The 17205-nt window shown below is 39.5% G+C and overlaps 1 long non-coding RNA gene across 1 annotated transcript in view; it reads left to right on the top strand.

Annotated features, from left to right (window-relative positions):
- The first annotated feature begins 12028 nt into the window (after positions 1 to 12028).
- The window catches only part of LOC112425775 (uncharacterized), a 54372-nt gene continuing 49195 nt past the window's right edge, over positions 12029 to 17205 (top strand). The window contains exon 1 of the long non-coding RNA XR_011617229.1: positions 12029 to 12095. This is a non-coding gene — a long non-coding RNA (uncharacterized lncRNA). The remainder of the gene's footprint in view (positions 12096 to 17205) is intronic.

Genomic DNA, 17205 nt, shown 5'->3' with positions numbered 1-17205 from the left:
GGCCTTTAGCTTTGCAAAGACACAATCCCCTTCCTCCCCCATTCTTTTGTAATTCCAAGATAGAATACTTTGGAAATCTTTGTTCATCCAATGTGCATCCGCTTTTCCATATGACTCTGTATTTCTGAGCAGACTGCAAGTAAATCATTCCAAGCTCAAACCATACACCCTGAGAACAGAACTAAGAAGAATTCAATTGATTGTTGGGGACAGGGGTAGTCTTCCTGCTAACAGCCCCTCTCCCCTACCTTCCTGCCTGCTTGCTGGCTGTTAGCATGTTTGTCTTTTGCACAAGTCATCCAAGTTGACAGGTTGGTGAGGTAATCAATAGGAGAGAGAGCAGATGAGTATCACGGGCACAGAAGGCAAAGGTTATCACTACATGTTTTAACTTCTGTTAAAATCTTATGGGACCTGTAGGAGGAATGGTGAGTACAAAATAATTTGCTGGAAAATCCAGAACTAATTAATCTATTACCATATTCCATTATAATACATTTAAACAAGGCACCTACTTCCGTTTGTAAAAGTCATGCATCCAATTCTAACAAGCTGTTTTCCCCTTTGCAATGTGAAAAAATTTTCTTTCTACTACGCTGAAAATTAAATTGGCCATGTGTACAAAAAAACAGACAATAAAGGCCTATGGCACTAAAATCTCATTAAGATTTTTTTGGTGACAGTGCACAAAATATTATAAAATAATGTGAAATCCAAGTATTCTTAAATAAAATAAAACTGAATGAGATGGAATAGACTCTTTCAGTACAAGAATTGTATTTCCTTCAGAAATCCTCTGTTATGGTTAAATTTAGGACCAGGTTTGCTACATATGTTGATCTGGGTTATATAGTATAATTTGTGGAGCGTTTATTCAGTCATACGAAATACAAAGCTATGTTAGCTTTCAGATAACACTAGTAACATTCAGAATATTGTCTTAAACAGTTAAATATCACTACAGAGTCTTCCAAAAGGACTTTTTTTCCCTTGATTTATCTGACCCAAATGTTAAGAGCCCTAATGAGCCTTAGCAACATTTATTTGGCTAGTTAAATTATTCAGCTTGGTGAATGATTTGGGAGTGGTAACAAGATAAGAAACCAGAATTTTGTTTCACGTTAACATTCAAAGGTTTGCCTTAAGGTCATCAATCTGATTTATTAAATTTCTTCATGAGAAAACCCAAGGCAATTCCACCTGCCATGCAGAATTGGCCTTACCCTTAGGCAGAATCAATTTTTGCTATGAAATAATTTTTAAGTTAAGATGTTAGTTTTGCTATCACGGCAAGTGCTCCTCAGGCCTGTGAGCTTATGGGTTTATAGCTAAGATATCATCTTGATGAGCATCAGTTGTTTTGGGGGCACGTTGAGGCTTAAGTTTGGAATGCAGAGAAGAAAGGTTTCTTTGGAGACTAAAGTAGAGATCTGTTCTGCTCATCCAGAATCAATCCTTGGCCCTCTGGTAACAACCCCACTGTCCCCCTTTTGGGGACTTCCCCTCCCCCATTGCAAATACTCCTAGTGAAACTGTAAACTGAGATGTTCTGCCCTCATCAGGTCAGGAATGGGCAAATAACATTAGCCAGCATATAAACCTCTTTCTGGAATTTGAACATTAAGCCACGTGACAATACTTTTTAAAAACTATTGCTATTGATTCATCCCAGAGGTGGCATATTGAAAAGACTGTCCCTTAGTTCCTGCCACTTAGATCTCTAGAGCTACTCCTCATTCCAAGGTCTATTTTCTCCATATTTTTTTTTTTATCTTAGGAACTACCCCATACCTTATCCATCAATTAAATTTCTTTCATTTAGAAGTAGTCACAGTTATTTTCTGTTGCTAACAACAAAGAATTGTAACCATAAAAGATATTCCTAAGAAGATGTACACAATATGGGTCATTGAGATCCTGGGAAGAAGCTCTACCCAGACAATGGCAAGAGGTGCACAGTAAGGTGGCTGAAGACAGCAATATACATCCTTCAGCCTTGCACAGGCTGGTCTACCTTTGATGAAGGTAAAGCCACTCCAATAACATAGACTTCTGCTTTCACAATGTTCAGTGACTTCTATAAACTTATTTTTTCTCATTTTTTTTTAGAAAAGCCATAGACCATTTTCAAAGTCTTCAGTGGAAATCTTTCATTTCTCGGAGACCTTGAAAGCCCAAATAAAATGAGTTTGAGTGTTCTGAATCTTCCCAACTATGAGGGTCTTGAGGCAGGAAAAAGAGAAAAGACTTCATCTTCCCCATAACCTTCATCTTCCCAATTCCTAGGTGAACTTGTATCTACAGTAAATCTCAGGAGCTCTCTTAGATGTCCTGTCACCAGGAAAGTCATCCAGCTAAAACCTTGGGATAGTGTGTGTATTAGTCCTTTTCACACTGCTATGAAAAAATACCCAAGACTGAGTAATTTATAAAGGAAAGACGTTTAATAGATTCACAGTTCCACAGGGCTGGGCAGGCCTCAGGAAACTTACAATCATGGCAGAAGGGGAAACAAACACATCCTTCCTCATGGGGCGGCAGGAGAGAAAAGTGCTGAGCAAAAGGAGGAAAAGTCCCTCATAAAACCATCTGATCTCATCAGAACTCACTATCATGAGAACAGTCACATGAGGCAACTGTCCCCATGATTCAATTACCTCCCACCAGGTCCCTCCCATGACACATGGGGATTATGGGAACTAAAATTCAAAGTGAGATTTGGTTGGGGACACAGCCCAATAATATTCCACCCTGGCCACTCCCAAATCTCCTGTCCTCATATTTGAAGACACAGTCATACCTTCCTAACAGTCCTCAAAGTCTTAACTCATTCCAGCATTAACCCAAAAGTCCAAGTCCAAAGTCTCATCTGAGACAAGGCAAATTCCTTCTGCCTCTAAGCCTGTAAAATTGAAAGCAAGTTAGTTACTTCCTAGATACAATGGAGATACAGGCATTAGGTAAATACACCCATTCCAAATGGGAGACATTGGCCAAAACAAAGGGGCTACAGGACCCATCCAAGTCTAAAATCCAGTGGAGTAGTCATTAAACCTTAAAGTTACAGAATGTAACTTTGACTCCACGTCTCACATCCAGGGCACCCTGATGCAAGAGGTGGGCTCCCATGGCCTTGGGAAGCTCTGGCCCTTTGCCTTTGCAGATTAAAGCCCCTCTCCCAGCTTCTTTCATGGGCTGGTGTTGAGTGCCTGCAACTTTTCTAGGCTCATGGTACAAGCTGTCAGTGGATCTACCGTTCTGGAGCCTGGAGGATGTTGGCTCTATTCTCACAGCTCCACTCAGCAGTACCCCAGTGGGAACTCTCTGTAGGGCCTCCAACCCCACATTTCTCTTCTGCACTGCCCTTGCAGAGGTTCTTCACAAGGGCTCTGTCCCTGTGGCAAACTTCTGCCTGGACATCCAGGCATTTCCATACATCCTCTGAAATCTAGGCAGAAGTTCGCAAACCTCAATTCCTGCAGGACCAACACCACATGGAAGTTGCCAAGACTTGGGGCTTGCACTCTCTGAAGCAATGGCCTGAGCTGTATGTTGGCCCCTTTTAGCCATAGCTGAATCTGAAGCAGCAGGGACACGGGTCTCCATGTCCTAAGGCTGCACAGAGCAGAGGGGCCCTAGGTCCAGTACACAAAAGCATTTTTTCCTCCTAGGTCTCCAGGCCTGTGATGGAAGGGGCTGCTATGAAGGTGTCTGACATGCCCTGGAGACATTTTCCCCATTATCTTGGTGATTAACATTTAGCTCCTCATTACTGACACAAACTTCTGCAGCTGCTTTTCTTTTCTATCACATGTCAAGCTGCAAATTTTCTGAACTTTTATTCTCTGCTTCCTCTTTAACACTTTGCCACTTAGAAATTTCTTCTGCCAGATGCCCTAAATCATCTCCCTCAAGTTCAAAGTTCCACAGATCTCTAGGGCAGGGGCAAAATGCTGCCAGTCCCTTTGCACAGCAAGAGTGACCTTTACTCCAGTTCCCAACAAGTTTCTCATCTTTATCTGAGACCACCTCAGCCTTGATTTTGTTGTCCATATTATCATCAGCATTTTGGTCCAAGCCATTCAACAAGTCTCTAGGAAGTTCTAAACTTTCCTGCATCTTCCTGTCTTCTGAGCCCTCCAAATCTCTAGGAATTCCAAACTTTCCCACATTTTTCTGTCTTCTTTTGAGCCCTCTAAACTGTTCCAACCTCTGCCTGTTACCCAGTTCCAAAGTCTCTTCCACATTTTTGTAGAATATATCTTATATATCTTAACAGCAGGGCCCCATGCTCTGTGGCACCAATTTACTGTATTAACCTGTTCTCACACTGCTAATAAAGACATATCTGAGACTGGGCAATTTACAAATGAAAGAGATTATTTTAATAGACTCACAGTTCCACAGGGCTGGGAAGGCATCAGGAAACTTACAATCATGGCAGAAGGGGAAGGAAACATGTCCTTTTTCGCATGGTGGTAGGAGAGAAGAGTGCTGAGCAAAAGTGGGGAAGGCCCCTTATAAAACCATCAGATCTTTTGAGAATGAATTCACTATCAGGAGAAAAGCAGCATGGGCTGCCCCCATGCTTCAATTACCTCCCTCCAGGTTCCTCCCATGACACATAAGGATTATGGGAACTACAATTCAAGATGAGATTTGGGTGGGGTTACAACCAAACCATATCAGTGTGGCTCAGTGTTTCCCAGACATTAGACTTCACATGCCAGTAAAGCTTAAAAAAATCAGACTCATTTGTAATTGCTATTTTTTTTTGTTATACCATTTAAGAATATTAAACTTGAAGAAATCACCAAATACCATCACCACTGATACTTAAAGATAAATTTAAAAATAAAAAGCAAGCAGAACTTACATTTACACACACATACACACACACACACATACACACACATGCACACATACACCACACAAAACCAATTCAATGAGCTCTAGGAAAATCCGAAGTTATATTGTCCTTATTTCTCTAAGTCCACTGTATAAAAACAAGCCCTGGCTCAAGAAATAGCCAATAGTTGCATGCCTCTAAGCAGCACCCTGGAGGCAGAGGTCCCTCACCTTGAGATTAACCAGATGACACACAAAGGTTTAGCTTTCTTCTTTTTGGACTCACCTTTTCCGGAGACTGACCACAACTGCCATCACTGATCCAAGGGCTGAGAAAGATTTGTTTATGTAAACATGTAAACATGCTGGACTGATTAGGGCCTGAACTGGCTCCGTGTTCTTAACAGAAACTTCCACACCCAAGGGCAAAGCCATGATTACACAATGCCCTGGGGTCAAGACTGGAGAGTCCCTGGGAAACTCTCTTGGCACCCTTTTCCAGCTCCTTCTGGCCTCTGGTCTCTAGTTACTCTTTCATACCTGAACTTCACCCCTCTGCTCAGTGTGTTTAAATAGGTGCTTGGTTTTATCCCTAGATAGAGTCCCAAGCCATGGTTCTATCTGCTGTAGATCTTTAGCCAACTCAGCAATACCCTTAACCCTATCCTAAGTTCCAGGAACCTCTGCCTATTTCTGTTATACCCAGGCCTACATTTTCAGAAGGGATTTTGGACAATCAACTTGATCCCTTCTGGCCATGACAGATTGTGAGCTCAATTTGATTGTCTTAGTCCATTTGGTTGCTGTAACAAAATACCATAGACCAAGTAATTTATAAGCAACAAAAATTTATTGCTAACAGTTCTGGAGCCAGGGAAGTCCAAAGCACTGGCAGATTCAGTATCTGGTAAGAACTTTGTAGATGGTGGCTTGCTGTTGCCTCACATGGGGGAAGGGCAAGGCAGCTTCTGGAATCTCTTTTACAAGGGATTAGTACTTTCCCCTCATAACCTAGTCACTTCCCAAAGCCTTACCTCTTGATAACTTCACCTTGGCGATTAAGATTTCAACATATGAATTTAGGGGAACACACACATTCAGACATAGCAACGACCATACTATCACCATGCTCTATTCATGTATTATTGTGTAAGTCAGCAAATCCTTCATATTAGGTCTCTGCATCCTTTCCTTATGGGAGTCAGGAGGGAAAAAGACTGCTAAGCAAGTACTGGAAGCATGCATAGGTGGTCAAACAGGTAGGAGAAAAGCTATATACCAGTAGCTTTAAATGCAAGAGTAATGGCAGATGAACGCTTGTTGCAAACTTCTGTAGGTCAGTTCAAGGAAGCATGTGCAAGTGGAAGAGTCAAGAGTAGCAGAAACTAGCAGAAGCTAAAGACCAACCCTCTTATCATTACTTGTTCAGAATACTGGATTGCCAGTGCCTATGTTAAAGTAGTCAGAATCCATATTATCTTAAACATGAGCTATGATTTATATTAGCCATCTTAAATTATTCTGCAGTAATAAATTATCCCCTAATCTTTGTGGCTAACAGCAATAACAGTTTAATTCTTCTCTTGTTACATCATCATTACAGGTTGGCTACAGCTCTGCTTTACATGTCTTCATTCCAGGACCCAGATTGATACAGCAGCCCCTATCTGGTATATTATTGGTCTCATGGCAGAAAGAACATGGCAGAATCACACAGTGGCTTTTAAAGCTCATGCTGGGAATTGGCATGTGACACTTCCACTCACATTTCATTGACTAGCCACATCACATGGCCAAGCCTAATGTCAATGAGGTAGGGTCAAAGCATGTTTTGAATAATACAATAGACCCCATGAGTACTCTGTTTTATCTTTCTCATTAAATATCTCCTAAGAAGTACAAGTGCCAACAGTCTGTACAAATCTTTTTACTCTGAAATTATAAGTAGCACGATATCCAGACCACAGTCTTTATAACTCCTTAAGTCTCCGGATCTCTTCCAAGTATACTGCCAATCGTTCAGTACTCCTCTGTTCGTCAGGGGAGCCTGCTTACAAAATGGCAGACATGCTCACATGTCTGTCAGTGTTTAGAGTTGATAATGCAAGCACAGCATTTCACCACAGCCCTGGTGGCTGAGTTGCAAAATTATTTATGGCTTTCCCATTTATGGCATGCTGCTCAGTTTCCCATGAGTTGCTAGGAAAAATTCCTGATAGCTACTATGAGCCATTGAAACCTATGAGACTTCATTTATTATGGCATAATATACACATTACCTCACTTGTGTTAGACCATATGGAGAGCTCTCTGTTGAATTTGGCATAGTTACTGGGGTGAAACGGGAACGGATTCTGTTCCTAGTCCTCTTCAATTATGCTGTATGTTGGATCAGGCAGCCAACTTCAACAGATCATCTGGGCATAGCAATCAGTCCTCAGGACAACATCACTGCCTTCACCTACGCCAATAAAGAATAAAAAATGTGACACTGAAGAGTGTCTGAGTGGCAGAGAACAGCAAGATCCCAAGAGTGGATCAATAGGGTGCCCTGCTGAAAGTAAGTTTGTGTGTGGGAGTTGAAGGACAAGCAGAGCACCCCTTTGTCACTCATTCTGGGACAGGATTTGGAAGGAGAGGCAAGAAGCTCAAGAGAACCTGAAAAGCATAGCTAGTTCTAAGCCCAAATGAGCAACTAGCCACAGCTCCTTAAATGGAGAAAGATCCACCCATGGGCAAAACCGCAGTACACAATCTGCCATGCCAATTTTCCTCCTGCTTAAATAAAGGAACAAATGAACACTTGGTCTCTGTAGGCACTGAGGGAGGGAACATGAATCCCCATAATGTAGATTTAAGGAGGAAAGTGGGCAATATGTGGATATTTTCATGTATTTTTGGTAAATCTGGGGCTGGTTCATATGATTCAAGGTAGACTTTGTTTGTTTTATTGTACACATGATTGGAATTCCTTTGGGAGGCCTTTTCGTTTTAGTAATTGATTAGACATTTTACTAATTATTACAATGATTTATCTAATGTTAAAGCAACCACAAAAAGCTGGTCTGGAAATTAATATGATAACCTGAGAAAACAATCCTAATAGTTTTCTCCTTTTAATTAAAAGTTTAAAAATTGTTCTGCAGTTTTCCTGTTTGCATTGCCACTCCAACTGTCTATGTCTGAATCTCTCTGTCTTTCGCTCTCTCTTTCTCTTTCTCCCTCAAACATACACATTAACGTAAAAGGCAAAGCAAAACTCTTCAATAAGTAAGAAGAGTTAGCAAGTACTTTAAGAGACTTAGTGTGTAACCACAATCCTTCCCCATGTTTCTTTTTCCACATGGCATCTCCTATGTTTCTCATCTTTATTGAAATGGAACATTAATACTTGAAGAGTTCCCATTGCAAGATATTATGACTCATAATGAGCTGTGGTTGAAACAGACCCCTTGCTTCCAAAGGACAGTTCTAACTTTGCTGATGGTTGAGTATTTGAAATAAAACCAAAAGATTGGTGCCCATCCCCCCAAAAAAGTCTAATTAGTGTTCGTCTATTGGAGAGGAAGCTGAGCATGCTGCTCCACCACTGCCAAATGAAATTAAGGCCCAATTATTGATAAATGAAGAGTGGTTTGTGCTGGAGCCTGGCCTGGAGTCGCGGAAATACATCTGTCATTTGGCCTGCGCAGGAGTCATTCATGTGTGACATAGCATCCTGTGCATTTATCATGCATCTGTAGATTTTTGTTTTAATTCAGTTAGCTGTCTAACTAGATTCGGTGCTGGATGCCTCGAATGGAGTCAGGATTTGGACTGACAGATGCAATTCTAGTCTGAAATGGTGTGTGACAGGACTAGCTATCCTGCATATTAATTATTATTGAAACCATTATAGGCAGCGCTTTTGCACAAATGGTCGATTGGGTTATCTGTTTTGTGGCTTCTATAGTTAACAATTGCCCAGTTGCTCCAGGGCAGGTAGGAGACATGCTGGATCAATGAACCATTGTTGTTAAGTGCACTTACTATTACCATGAAAATTAGAATGGAGGTGCTTGAAAGGCAGGAATGAAAATGCCCGTCTTACCATTATGCAAATTACAAATTCTATAAATGAGATAAGTGGGGAGAGAAACACTTTTCATAAATCTTAACTAGGTAAAAGAGTTTAATAAGTCCATTGTCAAAAACAAATTGAAAACAAACATTTGTTAAATTGATAAAAAGAAAAAAGAAAAAAAGGGAAGCAAGAAAAGAAGTGTCTGCCGGGCTGTTCCCAACCTAGCCCCTCACACAGCGCTCAGTTTTGTAGCATGCGAAGATTTCATTTAAAGTTCTTGTCATTTATCATTCAGTTGCATAAAATGTTGAAAATAACCATTACCTTCAAAAAGAAGCCAGTAATGCAATTCTTATCCAAAGTTCTGAGAAAATATTGTCTGAGGAGGACTTTAATGAGACCAGGTCCAAGGAAGGACAACAATCCTGTCTCAACCTCCCTGGTTTTCCTTTGTTTTTTACATATTTTGCATATATCCTAGTTATTCCCCCAACTCCTTATTATTTCAATCATCCAGTGAACTTTAGTAAGCCCTGCAAAAAACATTCCCATCACAGAGGATTGATTGAGGTAAATGTTGCCGAAACATACAGTGTTCCTTGCCATTTGCTTATTAACCTCATGTATATTAATTATGTGATCACAAACTGTGAGTTCTGTTTCTGGCACAGCACAAATTACACACTTTCACTCCTTAAAGAATTTATAAAGTTGCTGAGGACTTTAATAGAGCAAAATACAAAATGGTGACACAATGCAATGTACTATTTTGCATGAAAGAGAAAATTCATGGCGGAGTTAAACTAAGAATGATGAATTTGCATCTTTTAAAAAAATTCATATTTGTTAAGGGACATTTCATTTTGGTATTTTAGGTCCAAAGAAGCTTCTGCTTTCTTAAATAATTAAAAATTTGCATCTTAGAATAAATGCTTTTTCATCTCCTGATGTTTAAAAATGAGGTGCTTAGAAAGAACCTGGCTTCAATTTAAAAGTTCAATGGCTTGATTATGATATTGGGTTACAAGATTTTCGTTGTTAAAGATCATCTTGAATAAAAGAGCAAATTAGAAAGCAATGCTATATCTTGGTATAAATAGATCTTAAAATATTAATAGTCATAATATTCAGGAAATATAAGTAAATTTTGACTTTATAGTTTGGAAGCTATTATCATTTTTGTGTGATTAGCTACTGCAACTTATAATGTTTGCTTCGCTGCTTTATTTCTTTCAATAGCTTTTTTTTTTTAATGAGACTCCAAAAACTTAATTATGGCTTATGCAAATATCATTTGAGGGAAAAGAGGGTAATATTAAATCTTTAAAAGCATTGTTAGGCTAAATGCTAGGAAATTCGTTGTAGCTATTCAATGGTATTCAGAGGAAAAATTGAATGGAGGTGAGGGGGGCTTCCGGAGAGCTTCCTCATCCTTCCATAAAATCACCTGTGTGGATCAGTTCTTCCCAACTTTTCAATCAAAGATGAGTATTTTCCAAACCTGGAGGAAAAAAAAAGAGTTAAAGGAGAGCTTTTGCCTGTGACTTACGTGCAGCTCAGGAGTCAAATTAAACCCATTCTTTACCAAAACTGCTGAAAATGAATACATGAAGTATATGGCTACTCTCTTAACAGGTATAATGCAAAACTTCTTTCTATTCTTTTGTTGAATCATCTACTTTTTTTCTATATTGACTGGATCTCCAATAGTGTGTAAAACCTACAGAAAAATACACAGGTGAATTAGAGTAACCATCAGGTTTAACTAAAATGTTTTTCTGGGAAGATATGAAGTTAAAAATCCACTGCGTATTTTTAAAGTACCCATAGCCTACTGAGCACTGCACTTGAAGAATGCTTAATATCACGAAGTTGCCAAATGATACAAATAAAAAAAATGTTTGAGAAGGATGGGAATAAAATGGCAGGAAGAAGGGGAGGACAGGGTCAGGAAGGAAGCAGACAGAAAAAGACAGATTGGATTATAAGCCTCTAGAGCAGCAATTCCCCAGCTGTCTGAGTGTGGACCACTACTAGTCTATGAGCATTCACTGGTCTGCTGCTAAAAGAAATAAAAGTTTAGAGAAGGAAAAACTTTTTCTCTACTTTCTTAAGTTCAGTACCTGGAGGCCTATGAATTAAACTTACAAAAGACAAATTAATAGGAGAAGAAGAACACAATTTGTATTAATATTTACATGCATGAGAGTTCACATACAAAAAAAAAATGCAAAGAAGTGATTCGACTCGGGGACTTATATACCATTTTAACAAAGGAAAGGAGTGTGAGCCTCAAGTGACATTAAGTTGTGGAGAAGTGACTAGGAAACATGGGGAGGAACTAATGGAAAATAAGACTTTAGTAAGATCTGTTTATGTGAACTCACCTTAATGTTGACTCTGGTCTTTGATGTTAAGAGCTGCTATTCTCTCTGTTGGGCAAGAGAGAACCTTCTTCAAAGGGAAATTTATGTATAGGTTTTTAGGCAGAAAAGGAGAGGACAGTAAACTCTTCCTGCATTTCTTGATTCTTAATTGGCTTCAACTCACAATAATCCTTATGCCAAAGTGGCATATTTGAGGGTGAGATATTCTGATTTCCTTCAAAAGGTAATACTTTGTTTTAAAAAATGATGATAAATACTTTCAGTTAAGTGAACTGTCTTTTAGTCTCAAGTTTGTTTTCTACATTTTCAGCTTTTAAAACCCCTTTCTTTCATGGAAACATGTTTGTAATCAGTGTTATTCTTTTTCTCTAATGTCTTTACTAGGCAAGGTAAAACCCTGGTGACTTTAATACCTTCCTTTGATTTATATTATATTATTTTATTTTTTATTTCAATAGTCCATAATTTCTCAAACAGTTGGTGCAATGGTTTAAATGTTTGTCCTCTCCCTAACACATGTTAAAATTTAATTGCCATTGTCACAGTATTAAGAGGAGGGACCTTTAAGAAGTGATTAGGCCATGGGGGTTCTTCCTTCATGAATAGATCAATGCTATTATTGTGGAAGTGGGTTTGTTATTGCAGGAGTAAGTTCCTTACAAAAGGATGAGTTCAGCCACCTTTTGCCTCTTTCTCTCTGTCATTCTCTCTTTGCCCTTCTTTTATGGGATGATGCAGCAAGAAGGCCCTTGCCAGATGCCAGCACCTTGATATTGAACTTCTCATCCTCCAGAATGGTGAGCCAATAAATTCCTGTTCATTATGAATTACTCAGTCTGTGGTATTCTGTTATAACAGCACAAAATGGATGAAGACACTTGGAAACAGTGTTCTAAGGCAGTGTCTCCAGAGGAAATATTAGTAATAGCCATCTTTATTGAGTCCCTGCTATGCTTCAGACAATATGCAGAGAGTTCTACATATTCTCTTTAACATTAATACTAATTAACACTAATCCTAACAGACAGACAGTGTTGTTCTGATTTAATAAATGAAGAAAGCAAGGCTGACAGAAGTTAAGTTGCTTGCCCAAGGTGACTTAATCATAGGATGACCTTATTATCTACCATTTAAACCGTACACCTTTTAAAGTGAAAGAGGGCAATATTAACAGTTACAGCAGGATAACAGATATAGCAAGGTCTTTCCAGGACAACATAGCACATAGAGTCACCCTACAGAGCTACCGTATAGACCAGAATTTAAATCAGATTGCATCTAAAGCCCATGATGCTCTTCCCACTGTATTAATCTGTCTCTGGAAGTTTCTGTATTTAAATACAAAAATAGAGACCTATTTTGAAGAAACTGAATTCCTAGAACTTTATGATACCAAGATACACAAAATAATAATTCAGTCAACATCCAAGATGATTTGTACCACAGAACATCTACCACCAATGGTGGTTTTATGGGTGGTGTAAGAATGAAAAGGAGATAATGTATATGGGACATGGACTTGTATCAGAACTATGTGTTAATGTCTGCTCTTAAGAGAGGAATTCATTTTCCATATGCAGAAGTTAAATGAATGTAATGGTTTTGTGAGATTCTGACTTCATCTAATGGTGCAGCCAGGACAAAGATAGGGATAGATTCCCTGGTGGTGAGTTACAGCAGCCAGCAACGCAACCCCAGAAATGGGTCTGGGACTAAACGAGTCTAGCCCTATCAAAAAGAAATATAAAGTTTGGCAATTATTTGCCTTGAATAGGAGTCCTAATATATACTGTAGTTAATACTGTGCTCTTAACTTTCCCTCTGTTATCTGGGAAAAATGCAGGCAAAAACTGTGTGTCCCAAATAGATCAAGATGATTGTTGGGAACAGAGCTTAATTCCACTAAATCAAAATGATGCCTCATCATTTCCATCTCCCCAATGTTGTAATGAATGAATGCCATTAAAACTTTGAGGTCTACTCCCAATTCTCCCACCTGCACTGTGACCTATAACTTTTTAATTTTGAGAGAAAGGCTCTTCCCTTGCCAGAAAGTGCTTTCTGTTTGTGAAAGAGTATGTAAAATAGCACCAGGTGAAGAACGACTTTTTCACCCAGTCTTGAAACCATCACAAAGAGACAAATTTTGCTGCTTTTGCTTCGTGTGTGAATTTTTTTTTCCACACAGCTCTATTCATTGCCTAAAACAATGGGGCCAGTGTTGGCCAGAAAAGAATAGTGCTATTCATGCACCCTGTACCCTGCACAGTGCCTACACTTGTTAGTCTTGGCTGCCCTGTGCGGCTGGCTGCTGGCAAGAAAGTCGGGTCTATGTTGTTGGATGGCGCAGCAGATCAGAGAACGAACACTGGCAGCCAGATTCCCAGATAACCTCAGCTCCTCTAGAAAACTCTTGTTGACATAAGCCTGTGCTTTGAGGGGTGTCTTGGAATTCCAAGAACTTGGGCCAGGTGTGAGGCCAGGTGGTTGTGGTCCCATTCCAGCCATTCCCATCCTCCTGCTACAACCAAAGCAATGTCGTTAGGGGTCAAATGCCTGGTTTAGGAATCAGACACCTGACTTGAATTCTGGCTCAGGGCTGACTGGCAATAGGACCATAACCAAGTCTCTTAACTTCTCTGAATCTCTATTCCGTCATTTATAGAGAGGGCATATCAATGCCACCTACCTCATGGCAATAGGACCATAACCAAGTCTCTTAACTTCTCTGAATCTCTATTCCGTCATTTATAGAGAGGGCATATCAATGCCACCTACCTCATGGGGTACCGTGAAATTCAATGACACAGTATTATGCTATGATTAACAGGGAATAAATGTTAGCTATTATTGTCATTAATAAGAGACTGATGTAGTGATTACTGTCACTAATGAAAGATTGGTTTAGGGCATCCTCTCTCTTGGTAGAAAATTAACCACTGTGAAATCATGGGCAACATCACTGAAGTGATGAGTGAATGGAGGGAGGGAAAAAAGAATACAAGCTTCAGAACCAGGCTGTGATTGTAGTGCCAAAGTAAAATGTTTTACACAGGGAAGAAAGTGTACACTGGCAGAGGCCACTCCATTTGTCTCAAGGACTGAACAGAAGACTAATTTGCTTTCATGTGGCTTATTACAGAAGGACAGTTCCTTAAATGTATGCTGGAGATGGTCTCATCAGCCTCTTCTCTATCTCTCCAACCTAGAGTGAGTGCAGCAGAAAACCTGGACCCTATCCTTAATGTGTGTGTGCGTGCGTGCGTGTGTGTGTGTGTGTGCGCGCGTGCATTTAAGTGAGAATGTCTCATAGCTCCTGTTTGATTTCTGTGGGGAAGCAAACTGCCAAATTCAGGCAACCTGTGGGAAACTTGCAGAGGCTCTGGTAGATTCTGGGATCCTCAAGGGCAGGCTGCCTGCCCATCCTTCTCTAGAATCACCCCAATGCAGAGCCTGCCAGACTGCTGGAATTGAAATGTGTTATCAAGAGTAGTGCTGCAAAGGGACTGCAATTCCAAATCAAATTAAGTCTAAGAGGGATGTAGGGCTGGAAAGAGACCATCTTTCAAGTTCTTTCCAACCCAAGATGTTGTGATTTTTGAAGCTTTCCTTGCAATAGATGTTGTTTAACCACCTTGTGTCTCCTGTGAAGTTGCCACCATGAAAGCTGGACCTGTTTGGCACCCATTTCCCTTGGCACAATTTATATACTTGTACACTTGTTATAGTATCAGTGCTCTAGATTCTGTTAATGCATGATAGGAAGCATAAAGAGTACTAATCACAAGGGCAATTTTCCAGGTTGTATGTACTATAGAGAAAAGATCATATATACTTGGTAATTATCTTTTCTCCATAGCACATATAACCTGGAAAATATATACTTTGTAATTTTAGACATTTTAACCATGACTTCCATGAACAGCAGACTTCACTTGGTATAATCACATAATTAGCAGACATTATTGCAGTTCATAAATGGAATTAATTATAATTTTAATTAAATTTTCAAAAGACAATCTAATAAAAGTAGGATTGATTAGAAAATTATCAATGAATTTACAGATTCATTTAAGACATTTATCTCTGTCACTTTTAAATTTCATTGAAATCTGTTAAAAGTGGTGGTAGGTACGCCCACAGTAACATTTCAATAGCCACCATATTGTTTCAAGAGGTAAACAATACCTAAGATGTGTCTTGGTGTCTTTCACTGAGTAGTGGATTTTACCAGTCAACTCCTTTGAACATTGTCTTGAAATAAATTGACAGAAAAATATGACCTGTCCAGTGTTCATTTTGAAATCAAAGTCTTGTCTATTTGGTCAATTATATTTTTCTTGAAAATAGATTTGGATTTCAGATCAAATGTATGGGTGAGGTAAATTTACTGATGGCCTGTTTGAGGGTCAGTCACAAAACTGATATAGAGCAGTTCTAAATCCTAGCAGAAGCTGAAAAATATGTGCAACATTTGTGTCTAAAACAAAAGCTTTGGGGTAGGAAGAAGTAGTACACATGCTGGATCTGTTGCTTACAAAATGTGGTTAATATTATTTACATTAGACCCACTTTAGCAGTAGCAGCAAAACCTGCATAGTTTTCATAGTGTTTGATAATTTTCGTTTCACAAATGGAGATGACATCATCAAGAAGGAGGGTCTGTAAATAATGCATTCATTCATTTACTCATTCATATATTCCACAAATAGAAAGCGAGACCCTCTATGCAGGATTTGGTTATAAAAGTCATGAAGTAGGGTGATACCATCAGCAGATCCATTCAGCTCTATCTTCAAAGTAAATCCGGGATCCAACCCCCTTCTTCTCACCACCTCTGCACTTGCTATTCCAGTCTACAATCTTTTATCTGCCTAACAATTGCATTAGCTTGTTAGTTTGCCACTCTGCTTCCACTCTTGTTACAACAGAGCAACCAGAGATAGACTTTTTTTCCTTTTCTTTTGAGACAGTGTCTTGCTCTGTCATCCAGGCTGGAGTGCGGTCGCAGAGGTAGTCTTTTGAAATGTAAGCAAGATCCTTCAAAACCTTTCAGTGGCATCAGATCTCACTCATGATAATATCCCAGAGTCTTTCCAGAGGCTGGAAAGTCCTTGTGTTATGTTGCCTGGCCCCATCTCTGAGCCCACTGCCCACTCTGATCTCATTCCCTCCTTCCCAAACCCAGTGCATGCTTCACTGAAGGTGTCTGTGTCCTTCTCCTAAGATACAACCAAGGCTTGCTCACTTATCCCATTCAGGTTTCCAATCAAGTCATCAAAACTGAGAGGCCTTCCTGGCCTGCCTTATCTCATTTAGGCCCTCTCCCTTACATAGTTCTCCATCCTCTCACCACTTTATTTTTTTCCATAGCATTTATCATCACTTATGTGTATTATTCACACTGTGTATTTTTTCGTTTTCTGTCTTCCCTGCCTAGAATGTAAGCTTTGGAAGAGCAGTGACTTTGTCTATTTTATGTATTGCTGTATCCATTGGGCTCAATAAATATTTGTTAATAAATGAAGGAATCATGCTGCTCTCATCCTTTTAATTTTACCTGGAAAGAAAGATAGGCAACAAATAATTCCGACGAAGCATGGTAAGAGTTATCATAGGAGAAGCAAAGAGTCATGGGAATAGTAAGAAGAACTAATTGGTTTTCTGGAGGAGGTACTGCTTCAGTTGAGGCCTGAAGGGTGAAGTAAGCCTGGGAAAAGAATTCCAGGAAGGAGCAACACCACCTTCATCTCCCTCCCTTTCCCACCTCCTTCCCTCCCTTCCTCCCTCCATTCCTCCTCCATTCTTCTTTTTCTTCCTTCGTTCCTTTTTCTTTTTCCTCTTTCTTTCTCTGTATTTATTTTATTTAGTTGTAGTCATATCTTCTTATTCTTGTCATTTTAATTC

This window comes from Macaca nemestrina, chromosome 19 (genome assembly GCF_043159975.1).
Source record: "Macaca nemestrina isolate mMacNem1 chromosome 19, mMacNem.hap1, whole genome shotgun sequence".
Classification (NCBI taxonomy): Eukaryota; Metazoa; Chordata; class Mammalia; order Primates; family Cercopithecidae; genus Macaca; species Macaca nemestrina.
The sequence above is the reverse complement of the archived record's forward strand: the minus strand, read 5'-3'. Positions and strand labels throughout refer to the sequence as shown.